At 41.6% G+C, this 16,617-nt stretch overlaps 1 non-coding gene across 1 annotated transcript; it reads left to right on the forward strand.

Annotated features, from left to right (window-relative positions):
* The first annotated feature begins 14,627 nt into the window (after window positions 1–14,627).
* On the forward strand, window positions 14,628–14,734 carry LOC148297675 (small nucleolar RNA R71). The gene has a single exon (XR_015833203.1). It is a non-coding gene; the product is annotated as a small nucleolar RNA R71 (small nucleolar RNA).
* Window positions 14,735–16,617: the final 1,883 nt, after the last annotated feature.

A 16,617-nucleotide genomic window follows, 5' to 3' on the forward strand; every position in this document is an offset into this window, starting at 1 on the left:
ACGGCAGTTCGTTCCTAATTGGAGAGGTTGGTGTATTCCATACTTGTAACGATTGGATTTCACTCAAAACTCACCAAATGACTCCTCCCACCATATTATGATGTTGCCCAAGTTTTGGGCTCGATCCGAAATCAATAGGTGTTCCAAATTGGACAATTCAAGTTCAACGGCAGTTCGTTCCTAATTGGAGTAGTTGTTTTATTCCATACTTCTAGCGATTGGATTTCACTCAAAACTCACCAAATGACTCCTCCCACCACATTATGATGTTGCCCAAGTTTTGGGCTCGATCCGAAATCAATAGGTGTGAGAAATTGGAGAATTCAAGTTCAACGGCAGTTTGTTCCTAATTGGAGTGGTTGGTGTATTCCACACTTCTAGCAATTGGATTTAACTCAAAACTCACCAAATGAATCCTCCCACGGTATTATGATGTTGCCCAAGTTTTGGGCTCGATCCGAAATCAATAGGTGTGAGAAATTGGACAATTCAAGTTCAACAGCAGTTTGTTCCTAATTGGAGTGGTTGGTGTATTCCATACTTCTAGCGATTGGATTTCACTCAAAACTCACCAACTGACTCCTCCCACCATATTATGATGTTGCCCAAGTTTTGGGCTCGATCCGAAATCAATAGGTGTGAGAAATTGGGCAATTCAAGTTCAACGGCAGTTCGTTCCTAATTGTAGTGGTTGGTGTATTCCATACTTCTAGCGATTGGATTTCACTCAAAACTCACCAAATGACTCCTCCTACCATATTATGATGTTGCCCAAGTTTTGGGCTCGATCCGAAATCAATAGGTGTTCCAAATTGGACAATTCAAGTACAACGGCAGTTCGTTCCTAATTGGAGTGGTTGGTGTATTCCATACTTCTAGTGATTGGATTTCACTCAAAACTCACCTAATGACTCCTCCCACCATATTATGATGTTGCCCAAGTTTTGGGCTCGATCCGAAATCAATAGGTGTGAGAAATTGGACAACTCAAGTTCAACGGAATTTCGTTCCTAATTGGTGTGGTTGCTGTATTCCATACTTCTAGCGATTGGATTTCACTCAAAACTCACCAAATGACTCCTCCCACCATATTATGATGTTGCCCACGTTTTGGGCTCGATCCGAAATCAATAGTTGTGAGAAATTGGTCAATTCACTTTCAACGACAGTTCGTTCCTAATTGGAGTAGTTGTTGTATTCCATACTTCTAGCGATTGGATTTAACTCAAAACTCACCAAATGACTCCTCCCACCATATTATGATGTTGCCTAAGTTTTCTGCTCGATCCGAGATCAATAGGTGTGAGAAATTGGACAATTCAAGTTCAACGGAAGGTCGTTCCTAATTGGAGTGGTTTCTGTATTCCACACTTCTAGCGATTGGATTTCACTCAAAACTCCCCAAATGACTCCACCCACCATATTATGGTGTTGCCCAAGTTTTGGGCTCGATCCGAAATCAATAGCTGTTCCAAATTGGACAATTCAAGTTCAACGGCAGTTCGTTCCTAATTGGAGTGGTTGGTGTATTCCATGCTTCTAGCGATTGGATTTCTCTCAAAACTCACCAAATGACTCCTCCCACCATATTATGATGTTGCCCAAGTTTTGGGCTCGATCTGAAATCAATAGGTGTTCCAAATTGGACATTTCAACTTCAACGGCAGTTCTTTCCTAATTGGAGTGGTTGGTGTATTCCATACTTCTAGCGATTGGATTTCACTCAAAACTCACCAAATGACTCCTCCCACCATATTACGATGTTGCACAAGTGTGGGGTTCGATCCGAAATCAATAGGTGTGAGAAATTGGACAATTCAAGTTCAACGGCAGTTCGTTCCTAATTGGAGTGGTTGGTGTATTCCATACTTCTAGCGATTGGATTTCACTCAAAACTCACCAAATGACTCCTCCCACCATATTATGATGTTGCCCAAGTTTTGGGCTCGATCCGAAATCAATAGGTGTTCCAAATTGGACAATTCAAGTTCAACGGCAGTTCGTTCCTAATTGGAGTGGTTGGTGTATTCCATACTTCTAGCGATTGGATTTCTCTCAAAACTCACCAAATGACTCCTCCCACCATATTGTCATGTTGCCCAAGGATTGGGCTCAATCAGAAATCAATAGGTGTGAGAAATTGGACAATTCAAGTTCAACGGCAGTTCGTTCCTAATTGGAGTGGTTGGTGTATTCCATACTTCTAGCGATTGGATTTCACTCCAAAGTCACCAAATGACTCCTCCCACCATATTATCATGTTGCCCAACTTTTGGGCTCGATCCGAAATCAATAGGTGTGAGAAATTTGACAACTCAAGTTCAACGGAAGTTCGTTCCTAATTGGTGTGGTTGGTGTATTTCATACTTCTAGCGATTGGATTTCACTCAAAACTCACCAACTGACTCCTCCCACCATATTATGATGTTGCCCAAGTTTGGGGCTCGATCCGAAATCAATAGGTGTCAGAAATTGGTCAATTCAAGTTCAACGGCAGTTCGTTCCTAATTGGAGTGGTTGGTGTATTCCACACTTCTAGCGATTGGATTTCACTCAAAACTCCCCAAATGACTCCTCCCACCATATTATGATGTTGCCCAGGTTTTGGCCTCGATCCGAAATCAATTGGCGTTCGAAATTGGACAATTCAAGTTCAACGTCAGTTCGTTCCTAATTGGAATGGTTGGTGTATTCCATACTTCTAGCGATTGGATTTCACTCAAATCTCCCGAAATGACTCCTCCCACCATATTATGATGTTGCCCAAGTTTTGGGCTCGATCCGAAATCAATTGGTGTTCGAAATTGGACAATTCAAGTTCAACGGCAGTTCGTTCCTAATTGGAGTGGTTGGTGTATTCCATACTTCTAGCGATTGGATTTCTCTCAAAACTCACCAAATGACTCCTCCCACCATATTGTCATGTTGCCCAAGGATTGGGCTCAATCAGAAATCAATAGGTGTGAGAAATTGAACAATTCAAGTTCAACGACAGTTCGTTCCTAATTGGAGTAGTTGTTGTATTCCATACTTCTAGCGATTGGATTTCTCTCAAAACTCACCAAATGACTCCTCCCACCATATTATGATGTTGCCCAAGTTTTGGGCTCGATCCGAAATCAATAGGTGTGAGAAATTGGAGAATTCAAGTTCAACGGCAGTTTGTTCCTAATTGGAGTGGTTGGTGTATTCCAGACTTCTAGTGATTGGATTTGCCTCAAAACTCCCCAAATGACTCCTCCCACCATATTATGATGTTGCCCAAGTTTTGGGCTCGATCCGAAATCAATAGGTGTGAGAAATTGGACAATTCAAGTTCAACGGCAGTTCGTTCCTAATTGGAGTGGTTGGTGTATTCCACACTTCTAGCGATTGGATTTCACTCAAAACTCCCCAAATGACTCCTCCCACCATATTATGATGTTGCCCAGGTTTTGGCCTCGATCCGAAATCAATAGGTGTGAGAAATTCGAGAATTCAAGTTCAACGGCAGTTTGTTCCTAATTGGAGTGGTTGGTGTATTCCACACTTCTAGCGATTGGATTTCACTCAAAACTCACCAAATGAATCCTCCCACGGTATTATGATGTTGCCCAAGTTTTGGGCTCGATCCGAAATCAATAGGTGTGAGAAATTGGACAATTCAAGTTCAACGGCAGTTCGTTCCTAATTGGAGTGGTTGGTGTATTCCACACTTCTAGCGATTGGATTTCACTCAAAACTCCCCAAATGACTCCTCCCACCATATTATGATGTTGCCCCAGTTTTGGGCTCGACTCGAAATCAATAGGTGTGAGAAATTGGACAATTCAAGTTCAACGGCAGTTCGTTCCTAATTGGGGTGGTTGGTGTATTCCACACTTCTAGCGATTGGATTTAACTCAAAACTCACCAAATGAATCCTCCCACCATATTATGATGTTGCCCAAGTTTTGGGCTCGATCCGAAATCAATAGGTGTGAGAAATTGGACAATTCAAGTTCAACGGCAGTTTGTTCCTAATTGGAGTGGTTGGTGTATTCCATACTTCTAGCGATTGGATTTCACTCAAAACTCACCAAATGACTCCTCCCACCATATTAATATGTAGCCCAAGTTTTGGTCTCGATCCGAAATCAATAGGTGTGAGAAATTGGACAATTCAAGTTCAACGGCAGTTCGTTCCTAATTGGAGTGGTTGGTGTATTCCATACTTCTAGCGATTGGATTTCTCTCAAAACTCACCAAAGGACTCCTCCCACCATATTATGATGTTGCCCAAGTTTTGGGCTCGATCCGAAATCAATAGGTGTGAGGAATTGGACAATTCAAGTTCAACGGTAGTTCGTTCCTAATTGGAGTGGTTGGTGTATTCCATACTTCTAGCGATTGGATTTCACTCAAAACTCACCAAATGACTCCTCCCACCATATTATGATGTTGCCCAAGTTTTGGGCTCGATCCGAAATCAAAAGGTGTGAGAAATTGGACAATTCAAGTTCAACGGTAGTTCGTTCCTAATTGGAGTGGTTAGTGTATTCCATACTTCTAGCGATTGGATTTCACTCAAAACTCACCAAATGACTCCTCCCACCATATTATGATGTTGCCCATGTTTTGGCCTTGATCCGAAATCAATAGGTGTTCCAAATTGGACAATTCAAGTTCAACGGCAGTTCGTTCCTAATTGGAGTGGTTGGTGTATTCCATACTTCTAGCGATTGGATTTCACACAAAACTCACCAAATGACTCCTCCCACCATATTATGACATTTCCCAAGTTTGGGGCTCGATCCGAAATCAATAGGTGTGAGAAATTGGACAATTCAAGTTCAACGGCAGTTCGTTCCTAATTGGAGTGGTTGGTGTATTCCATACTTCTAGCGATTGGATTTCTCTCAAAACTCACCAAAGGACTCCTCCCACCATATTATGATGTTGCCCAAGTTTTGGGCTCGATCCGAAATCAATAGGTGTGAGAAATTGGACAATTCAAGTTCAACGGAAGTTCGTTCCTAATTGGAGTGGTTAGTGTATTCCATACTTCTAGCGAATGGATTTCACGCAAAACTCACCAAATGACTCCTCCCACCATATTTTGATGTTGCCCAAGTTTGGGGCTCGATCCGAAATCAATAGGTGTTAGAAATTGGACAATTCAGGTTCAATGGCAGGTCGTTCCTAATTGGAGTGGTTGGTGTATTCCATACTTCTAGCGATTGGATTTCACTCAAAACTCACCAAATGATTCCTCCCACCATATTACGATGTTGCCCAAGTTTTGGGCTCGATCCGAAATCAATTGGCGTTCGAAATTGGACAATTCAAGTTCAACGTCAGTTCGTTCCTAATTGGAATGGTTGGTGTATTCCATACTTCTAGCGATTGGATTTCACTCAAATCTCCCGAAATGACTCCTCCCACCATATTATGATGTTGCCCAAGTTTTGGGCTCGATCCGAAATCAATTGGTGTTCGAAATTGGACAATTCACGTTCAACGGCAGTTCTCTCCTAATTGGAGTGGTTGGTGTATTCCTTACTTCAAGCGATTGGATTTCACTCAAAACTCACCAAATCACTCCTCCCACCATATTATGATGTTGCCCAAGTTTTGGCCTCGATCCGAAATCAATTGGTGTTCGAAATTGGACAATTCAAGTTCAACGGCAGTTCGTTCCTCATTGGAGTGGTTCGTGTCTTCCATGCTTCTAGCGATTGGATTTCACTCAAAACTCACCAAATGACTCCTCCCACCATATTATGATGTTGCCCAAGTTTTGGGCTCGATCCGAAATCAATAGGTGTTCCAAATTGGACAATTCAAGTTCAACGGCAGTTCGTTCCTAATTGGAGTGGTTGGTGTATTCCATACTTCTAGCGATTGGATTTCACACAAAACTCACCAAATGACTACTCCCACCATATTATGACATTTCCCAAGTTTGGGGCTCGATCCGAAATGAATAGGTGTGAGGAATTGGACAATTCAAGTTCAACGGCAGTTCGTTCCTAATTGGAGTGGTTGGTGTATTCCACACTTCTAGCGATTGGATTTCTCTCAAAACTACCCAAATGACTCCTCCCACAAAATTATGATGTTGCCCAAGTTTGGGGCTCGATCCGAAATCAATAGGTGTTCCAAATTAGGCAATTCAAGTTCAACGGCAGTTCGTTCCTAATTGGAGTGGTTGGTGTCTTCCATACTTCTAGCGATTGGATTTCACTCAAAACTCACCAAATGACTCCTCCCACCATATTATGATGTTGCCCAAGTTTTGGGCTCGATCCGAAATCAATAGGTGTTCCAAATTGGACAATTCAAGTTCAACGGCAGTTCGTTCCAAATTGGAGTGGTTGGTGTATTCCATACTTCTAGCGATTGGATTTCACTCAAAACTAACCAAATGACTCCACCCACCATATTATGATGTTGCCCAAGTTTTGGGCTCGATCCGAAATCAATAGGTGTGAGAAATTGGACTATTCAAGTTCAACGGCAGTTCGTTCCTAATTGGAGTGGTTGGTGTATTCCATACTTCTAGCGATTGGATTTTACTCAAAACTCATCAATTGACTCCTCCCACCATATTATGATGTCTCCCAAGTTTGGGGCTCGATCCGAAATCAATAGGTGTGAGAAATTGGACAATTGAAGTTCAACGGCAGTTCGTTCCTAATTGTAGTGGTTGGTGTCTTCCATACTTCTAGCGATTGGATTTCACTCAAAACTCTCCAAATGACTCCTCCCACCATATTATGATGTTGCCCAAGTTTTGGGCTCGATCCGAAATCAATAGGTGTTCCGAATTGGACAATTCAATTTCCACGGCAGTTCGTTCCAAATTGGAGTGGTTGGTGTATTCCATACTTCTAGCGATTGGATTTCACTCAAAACTCACCAAATGACTCCTCCCACCATATTATTATGTTGCCCAAGTTTTGGGCTCGATCCGAAATCAATTGGTGTTCGAAATTGGACAATTCAAGTTCAACGGCAGTTTGTTCCTAATTGGAGTGGTTGTTGTGTTCCACACTTCTAGCGATTGGATTTCACTCAAAACTCACCAAATGACTCCTCCCACCATATTATGATGTTTCCCAAGTTTGGGGCTCGATCCGAAATCAATAGGTGTGAGAAATTGGACAATTCAAGTTCAACGGCAGTTCGTTCCTAATTGGAGTGGTTGGTGTATTCCACACTTCTAGCGATTGGATTTTTCTCGAAACTCACCAAATGACTCCTCCCACCATATTATGATGTTGCCCAAGTTTTGGGCTCGATCCGAAATCAATAGGTGTTCCAAATTGGACAATTCAAGTTCAACGGCAGTTTGTTCCTAATTGGAGTGGTTGGTGTATTCCACACTTCTAGCGATTGGATTTTACTCAAAACTCACCAAATGACTCCTCCCACCATATTATGATGTTTCCCAAGTTTGGGGCTCGATCCGAAATCAATAGGTGGGAGAAATTGGACAATTCAAGTTCAACGGCAGTTCGTTCCTAATTGGAGTGGTTGGTGTATTCCACACTTCTAGCGATTGGATTTCTCTCAAAACTCACCAAATGACTCCTCCCACCAAATTATGATGTTGCCCAAGTTTGGGGCTCGATACGAAATCAATAGGTGTTCCAAATTGGGCAATTCAAGTTCAACGGCAGTTCGTTCCTAATTGGAGTGGTTGGTGTCTTCCATACTTCTAGCGATTGGATTTCACTCAAAACTCACCAAATGACTCCTCCCACCATATTATGATGTTGTCGAAGTTTTGGGCTCGATCCGAAATCAATAGGTGTGAGAAATTGGACAATTCAAGTTCAACGGCAGATCGTTCCAAATTGGAGTGGTTGGTGTATTCCATACTTCTAGCTATTGGATTTCACTCAAAACTCACCAACTGACTCCTCCCACCATATTATGATGTTGCCCAAGTTTTTGGCTCGATCCGAAATCAATAGGTGTGAGAAATTGGACAATTCAAGTTCAACGGCAGTTCGTTCCTAATTGGAGTGGTTGGTGTATTCCATACTTCTAGGGATTGGATTTCACTCAAAACTCACCGAATGACTCCTCCCACCATATTATGATGTTGCCCAAGTTTTGGGGTTGATCCGAAATCAATAGGTGTTCGAAATTGGACAATTCAAGTTCAACGGCAGTTCGTTCCTAATTGGATTTGTTGGTGTATTCCATACTTCTAGCGAATGGATTTCACTCAAAACTCACCAAATGAGTCTTCCCACCATATTATGATGTTGCCCAAGTTTGGGGCTTGATCCGAAATCAATAGGTGTGAGAAATTGGACAATTTAAGTTCAACGACAGTTGGTTCCTAATTGGTGTGGTTGGTGTATTCCATACTTCTAGCGATTGGATTTCACTCAAAACTCACTAAATGACTCCTGACACCATATTATGATGTTGCCGAAGTTTGTGGCTCGATCCGAAATCAATAGGTGTGAGAAATTGGACAATTCAAGTTCAACGGCAGTTCGTTCCTAATTGGAGTGGTTGGTGTATTCCATACTTCTAGCGATTGGATTTCACTCAAAACTCACCAAATGACTCCTAACACCAAATTATGATGTTGCCCAAGTTTTGGGCTCGATCCGAAATCAATAGGTGTGAGAAATTGGACAATTCAAGTTCAACGGCAGTTCGTTCCTAATTGGAGTGGTTGGTGTATTCCATACTTCTAGCGAATGGATTTCACTCAAAACTCACCAAATGACTCTTCCCACCATATTATGATGTTGCCCAAGTTTGGGGCTCGATCCGAAATCAATAGGTGTGAGAAATTGGACAATTCAAGTTCAACGGCAGTTCTTTCCTAATTCGAGTGGTTGGTGTCTTTCATACTTCTAGGAATTGGATTTCACTCAAAACTCACCAAATGACTCCTCCCACCATATTATGATGTTGCCCAAGTTTTGGGGTTGATCCGAAATCAATAGGTGTTCGAAATTGGACAATTCAAGTTCCACGGCAGTTCGTTCCTAATTGGAGTGGTTGGCGTATTCCATACTTCTAGCGATTGGATTTCACTCAAAACTCACCAAATGACTCCTCCCACCATATTATGATGTTGCCCAAGTTTGCGGATCGATCCGAAATCAATAGGTGTGAGAAATTGGACAATTCAAGTTCAACGGCAGTTCGTTCCTAATTCGAGCGGTTGGTGTATTCCATACTTCTAGCGAATGGATTTCACTCAAAACTCACCAAATGACTCTTCCCACCATATTATGATGTTGCCCAAGTTTGGGCCTCGATCCGAAATCAATAGGTGCGAGAAATTGGACAATTCAAGTTCAACGGCAGTTCTTTCCTAATTCGAGTGGTTGGTGTCTTTCATACTTCTAGGGATTGGATTTCACTCAAAACTCACCAAATGACTCCTCCCACCATATTATGATGTTGCCCAAGTTTTGGGCTTGATCCGAAATCAATAGGTGTTCGAAATTGGACAATTCGAGTTCCACGGCAGTTCGTTCGTAATTGGAGTGGTTGGTGTATTCCATACTTCTAGCGATTGGATTTCACTCAAAACTCACCAAATGACTACTCCCACCATATTATGATGTTGCCCAAGTTTGGGGACCGATCCGAAATCAATAGGTGTGAGAAATTGGACAATTCAAGTTCAACGGCAGTTCGTTTCTAATTGGAGTGGTTGGTGTATTCCATACTTCTAGCGATTGGATTTCATTCAAAACTCACCAAATGACTCCTCCCACCAAATTACGATGTTGCCCAAGTTTTGGCTCGATCCGAAATTAATAGGTGTTCCAAATTGGACAATTCCAGTTCAACGGCAGTTCGTTCCAAATTGGAGTGGTCGGTGTATTCCATACTTCTAGCGATTGGATTTCACTCAAAACTCACCAAATGACTCCTCCCACCATATTATGATGTTGCCCTTGTTTTGGCCTCGATCCGAAATCAGTAGGTGTTCCAAATTGGACAATTCAAGTTCAACGGCAGTTCGTTCCTAATTGGAGTGGTTGGTGTATTCCATACTTCTAGCGATTGGATTTCACTCAAAACTCACCAAATGACTCCTCCCACCATATTATGATGTTGCCCAAGTTTGGGGCTTGATCCGAAATCAATAGGTGTGAGAAATTGGACAATTTAAGTTCAACGACAGTTGGTTCCTAATTGGTGTGGTTGGTGTATTCCATACTTCTAGCGATTGGATTTCACTCAAAACTCACTAAATGACTCCTGACACCATATTATGATGTTGCCGAAGTTTGTGGCTCGATCCGAAATCAATAGGTGTGAGAAATTGGACAATTCAAGTTCAACGGCAGTTCGTTCCTAATTGGAGTGGTTGGTGTATTCCATACTTCTAGCGATTGGATTTCACTCAAAACTCACCAAATGACTCCTAACACCAAATTATGATGTTGCCCAAGTTTTGGGCTCGATCCGAAATCAATAGGTGTGAGAAATTGGACAATTCAAGTTCAACGGCAGTTCGTTCCTAATTGGAGTGGTTGGTGTATTCCATACTTCTAGCGAATGGATTTCACTCAAAACTCACCAAATGACTCTTCCCACCATATTATGATGTTGCCCAAGTTTGGGGCTCGATCCGAAATCAATAGGTGTTCGAAATTGGACAATTCAAGTTCCACGGCAGTTCGTTCCTAATTGGAGTGGTTGGCGTATTCCATACTTCTAGCGATTGGATTTCACTCAAAACTCACCAAATGACTCCTCCCACCATATTATGATGTTCCCCAAGTTTGCGGATCGATCCGAAATCAATAGGTGTGAGAAATTGGACAATTCAAGTTCAACGGCAGTTCGTTCCTAATTCGAGCGGTTGGTGTATTCCATACTTCTAGCGAATGGATTTCACTCAAAACTCACCAAATGACTCTTCCCACCATATTATGATGTTGCCCAAGTTTGGGCCTCGATCCGAAATCAATAGGTGTGAGAAATTGGACAATTCAAGTTCAACGGCAGTTCTTTCCTAATTCGAGTGGTTGGTGTCTTTCATACTTCTAGGGATTGGATTTCACTCAAAACTCACCAAATGACTCCTCCCACCATATTATGATGTTGCCCAAGTTTTGGGCTTGATCCGAAATCAATAGGTGTTCGAAATTGGACAATTCAAGTTCCACGGCAGTTCGTTCCTAATTGGAGTGGTTGGTGTATTCCATACTTCTAGCGATTGGATTTCACTCAAAACTCACCAAATGACTACTCCCACCATATTATGATGTTGCCCAAGTTTGGGGACCGATCCGAAATCAATAGGTGTGAGAAATTGGACAATTCCAGTTCAACGGCAGTTCGTTTCTAATTGGAGTGGTTGGTGTATTCCGTACTTCTAGCGATTGGATTTCATTCAAAACTCACCAAATGACTCCTCCCACCAAATTACGATGTTGCCCAAGTTTTGGCTCGATCCGAAATTAATAGGTGTTCCAAATTGGACAATTCCAGTTCAACGGCAGTTCGTTCCAAATTGGAGTGGTCGGTGTATTCCATACTTCTAGCGATTGGGTTTCACTCAAAACTCACCAAATGACTCCTCCCACCATATTATGATGTTGCCCATGTTTTGGCCTTGATCCGAAATCAATAGGTGTGAGAAATTGGACAATTCAAGTTCAACGGCAGTTCGTTCCTAATTGGAGTGGTTGGTGTATTCCATACTTCTAGCGATTGGATTTCACTCAAAACTCACCAAACGACTCCTCCCACCATATTATGATGTTGCCCAAGTTTTGGGGTTGATCCGAAATCAATAGGTGTTCGAAATTGGACAATTCAAGTTCAACGGCAGTTCGTTCCTAATTGGAGTTGTTGGTGTATTCCATACTTCTAGCGAATGGATTTCACTCAAAACTCACCAAATGAGTCTTCCCACCATATTATGATGTTGCCCAAGTTTGGGGCTTGATCCGAAATCAATAGGTGTGAGAAATTGGACAATTTAAGTTCAACGACAGTTGGTTCCTAATTGGTGTGGTTGGTGTATTCCATACTTCTAGCGATTGGATTTCACTCAAAACTCACTAAATGACTCCTGACACCATATTATGATGTTGCCGAAGTTTGTGGCTCGATCCGAAATCAATAGGTGTGAGAAATTGGACAATTCAAGTTCAACGGCAGTTCGTTCCTAATTGGAGTGGTTGGTGTATTCCATACTTCTAGCGATTGGATTTCACTCAAAACTCACCAAATGACTCCTAACACCAAATTATGATGTTGCCCAAGTTTTGGGCTCGATCCGAAATCAATAGGTGTGAGAAATTGGACAATTCAAGTTCAACGGCAGTTCTTTCCTAATTCGAGTGGTTGGTGTCTTTCATACTTCTAGGGATTGGATTTCACTCAAAACTCACCAAATGACTCCTCCCACCATATTATGATGTTGCCCAAGTTTTGGGCTTGATCCGAAATCAATAGGTGTTCGAAATTGGACAATTCGAGTTCCACGGCAGTTCGTTCCTAATTGGAGTGGTTGGTGTATTCCATACTTCTAGCGATTGGATTTCACTCAAAACTCACCAAATGACTACTCCCACCATATTATGATGTTGCCCAAGTTTGGGGACCGATCCGAAATCAATAGGTGTGAGAAATTGGACAATTCAAGTTCAACGGCAGTTCGTTTCTAATTGGAGTGGTTGGTGTATTCCATACTTCTAGCGATTGGATTTCATTCAAAACTCACCAAATGACTCCTCCCACCAAATTACGATGTTGCCCAAGTTTTGGCTCGATCCGAAATTAATAGGTGTTCCAAATTGGACAATTCCAGTTCAACGGCAGTTCGTTCCAAATTGGAGTGGTCGGTGTATTCCATACTTCTAGCGATTGGATTTCACTCAAAACTCACCAAATGACTCCTCCCACCATATTATGATGTTGCCCTTGTTTTGGCCTCGATCCGAAATCAATAGGTGTGAGAAATTGGACAATTCAAGTTCAACGGCAGTTCGTTCCTAATTGGAGTGGTTGGTGTATTCCATACTTCTAGCGATTGGATTTCACTCAAAACTCACCAAATGACTCCTCCCACCATATTATGATGTTGCCCAAGTTTGGGGCTCGATCGGAAATCAATAGGTGTGAGAAATTGGACAATTCAAGTTCAACGGCAGTTCGTTCCTAATTGGAGTGGTTGGTGTATTCCATACTTCTAGCGAATGGATTTCACTCAAAACTCACCAAATGACTCTTCCCACCATATTATGATGTTGCCCAAGTTTGGGCCTCGATCCGAAATCAATAGGTGTGAGAAATTGGACAATTCAAGTTCAACGGCAGTTCTTTCCTAATTCGAGTGGTTGGTGTCTTTCATACTTCTAGGGATTGGATTTCACTCAAAACTCACCAAATGACTCCTCCCACCATATTATGATGTTGCCCAAGTTTTGGGCTTGATCCGAAATCAATAGGTGTTCGAAATTGGACAATTCGAGTTCCACGGCAGTTCGTTCCTAATTGGAGTGGTTGGTGTATTCCATACTTCTAGCGATTGGATTTCACTCAAAACTCACCAAATGACTACTCCCACCATATTATGATGTTGCCCAAGTTTGGGGACCGATCCGAAATCAATAGGTGTGAGAAATTGGACAATTCAAGTTCAACGGCAGTTCGTTTCTAATTGGAGTGGTTGGTGTATTCCATACTTCTAGCGATTGGATTTCATTCAAAACTCACCAAATGACTCCTCCCACCAAATTACGATGTTGCCCAAGTTTTGGCTCGATCCGAAATTAATAGGTGTTCCAAATTGGACAATTCCAGTTCAACGGCAGTTCGTTCCAAATTGGAGTGGTCGGTGTATTCCATACTTCTAGCGATTGGATTTCACTCAAAACTCACCAAATGACTCCTCCCACCATATTATGATGTTGCCCTTGTTTTGGCCTCGATCCGAAATCAATAGGTGTGAGAAATTGGACAATTCAAGTTCAACGGCAGTTCGTTCCTAATTGGAGTGGTTGGTGTATTCCATACTTCTAGCGATTGGATTTCACTCAAAACTCACCAAATGACTCCTCCCACCATATTATGATGTTGCCCAAGTTTGGGGCTCGATCGGAAATCAATAGGTGTGAGAAATTGGACAATTCAAGTTCAACGGCAGTTCGTTCCTAATTGGAGTGGTTGGTGTATTCCATACTTCTAGCGATTGGATTTCACTCCAAACTCACCAAATGACTCCACCCACCATATTATGATGTTGCACAAGTTTGGGGTTCGATCCGAAATCAATAGGTGTTAGAAATTGGACAATTCAAGTTCAACGGCAGTTCGTTCCTAATTGGACTGGTTGGTGTATTCCATACTTCCAGCGATTGGATTTCACTCAAAACTCACCAAATGACTCCACCCACCATATTATGATGTTGCCCAAGTTTGGGGCTCGATCCGAACTCAATAGGTGTGAGAAATTGGACAATTCAAGTTCATCGGCAGTTCGTTTCAAATTGGAGTGGTTGGTGTATTCCATACTTCTAGCGATTGGATATCACTCAAAACTAACCAAATGACTCCTCCCACCATATTATGATGTTGCCCAAGTTTTGGGCTTGATCCGAAATCAATAGGTGTTCCAAATTGGACAATTCAAGTTCAACGGCATTTGAAGCTTCAATGGAATCCCATGATGAGGACATTGGTTGAGCAGCCCATTGAATCTCTCCCATGCTTCACAAAACGATTCATCATCTTGCTGTGCAAATAACAAGATCTTATCCCTAAGCATGTCGGTCTTTTGCGTGGAGAAGTATTTCTCCAAGAACTTCTTTTGAATGGCAGCCCATGTAGTGAGTGAACCAGGCTTCAAAGAATTCAACCAATATTTCGCCTTATCCTTCAAAGTGTATGGAAACACTCTCATTCGAAGTTGATCTTCTGTCACACCTGTCAAGGGAAAAGAACTCACAACATTAAAAATATCCTTTATATGAGTTAATGGATCTTCATTAGGTAAACCATAAAAGAAAGGCAGCATATTAAGATGAGAAGATTTAAGCTCATAATTTCGAGCTACAGTGGGCAGCAAAATGCTTGAAGGAGATGCTGGAATTGTTGGGATATCAAGTTCTCCCATGAACTCATTGGCAGCCATCTCTTCTTCTTCTTCTTGGTCTGAACTTGCTTCCGAATTTGAAGGTGAAGAACCAGGAAGTTCAGTGTGGAGAGCAATACTTGTAAATGTGGCAAGAGCTTGCTCTTTTGCAGTTGACAACTCTCTTTCTAGACGATTATGAACTTCAGAGATCACCCGGTTGGGTTGCAACGATGGTCCTGCGTTCAAAGATCTGGAGCGTTGGAACGAAGACCTCACTTGTTCAAGGAACGGTCTTTTAGACATAAACTACCTGAAACAGAAAATTAGATTAATTAGAAACACTAAAAAGAATACGGTAACCTTGGGCACATAACCAGGGAAGAACTTTCGTTCAGTCCCCGGCAACGGCGCCAAAATTTGTTGTTAATTATTATGTTAACTCGCAATTGTACGGGGCAATTAGTAATATAGCAAGACAAGTACGAGGTCGTACCCACGAAGACTGAGAAGTTCAAATTAGTTATGTACGTAGATTACCGAATTCAAGAAGTTAGGAAGTTAAGTCTAAAACAGAAATTAAAGTGAGAGTGATTGTGATTGTGAAAGGAAGTGAGCAAACTGAAATTGCAAATGAAAGCAAATAAACAAGTGTAACAAAGAGTGGTTTTAAGAGTTGGAAAACAGATTTGGAGACTAGGGCATTCGAATCACCATAACAATTCAATTCTGGGTTATATGGAGTCAAGTAACAAGTTTAATTCAGATTCAAAGATTGATTCTAGCTAAAGTATGATTAGGCCATGGTGTTTGGTCCTAACCTTGTGTTCCTAATTCCCTAATTTGATCATTTGTTGTCTAACCTAAAATTAAGCATTAGGAACCCATTAAGCATAGAAGAACAATTTAAACAACCAAGCATGTATCTAATCCCTGTTGTCGAATGTCCATACATACTCTTCCTATTCATAGTTCAATTCGAATTAAAGCATGGTGTCTACTCTTAATTCAAACCAAGATAGTTAACAAACAAGTTCTAATGGTGATCAATCATTCAAACAAGCATGTTAACTTATAAGCATAATGAATAAGAACATGAATCATGAATCAAACTTGAAACTCCAAACTTATAAACCCAGAATATTCATGTTAGGTTACATCGAAGCCCTAGTTATGGATTTAGCTACTCATAATGGAAAAGAAACTAAAATAGAAATGGGAAAACATAATGAATGCCATAAGAGTAGAAAAACCCTTTTATGAAGTTCTTGTAGTGTCCAATGCTTCTCCAAGAGCTTCTCCACGTCTAGAAGGATGTATGAAGGATATGGAGGTGATTTGAGATGAGCTTGAGTGAGTGGTGATGGCTGAGAAAGAGGAAATTCGTAGGGAAATGGAAGGGAGGTTTTCTGGAGCTGTTTTGGTGATTTTGGGGCAGTTTAGAGTATTGGGTTGATTGCTTGAGTGTTTGGGGTTGTGGGAATGTATGAGGATGATTTCTGGATGATGGAAGTGTGGAGGATGGCTGAAGTGAATTTTGTAGCTTGAAGACTCCTCTATTTATAGGGCTAAGAGGG

The sequence above is a fragment of the Prunus avium genome, chromosome 1 (assembly GCF_965620075.1).
Source record: "Prunus avium chromosome 1, drPruAviu1.hap1.1, whole genome shotgun sequence".
NCBI classification, from domain to species: domain Eukaryota; kingdom Viridiplantae; phylum Streptophyta; class Magnoliopsida; order Rosales; family Rosaceae; genus Prunus; species Prunus avium.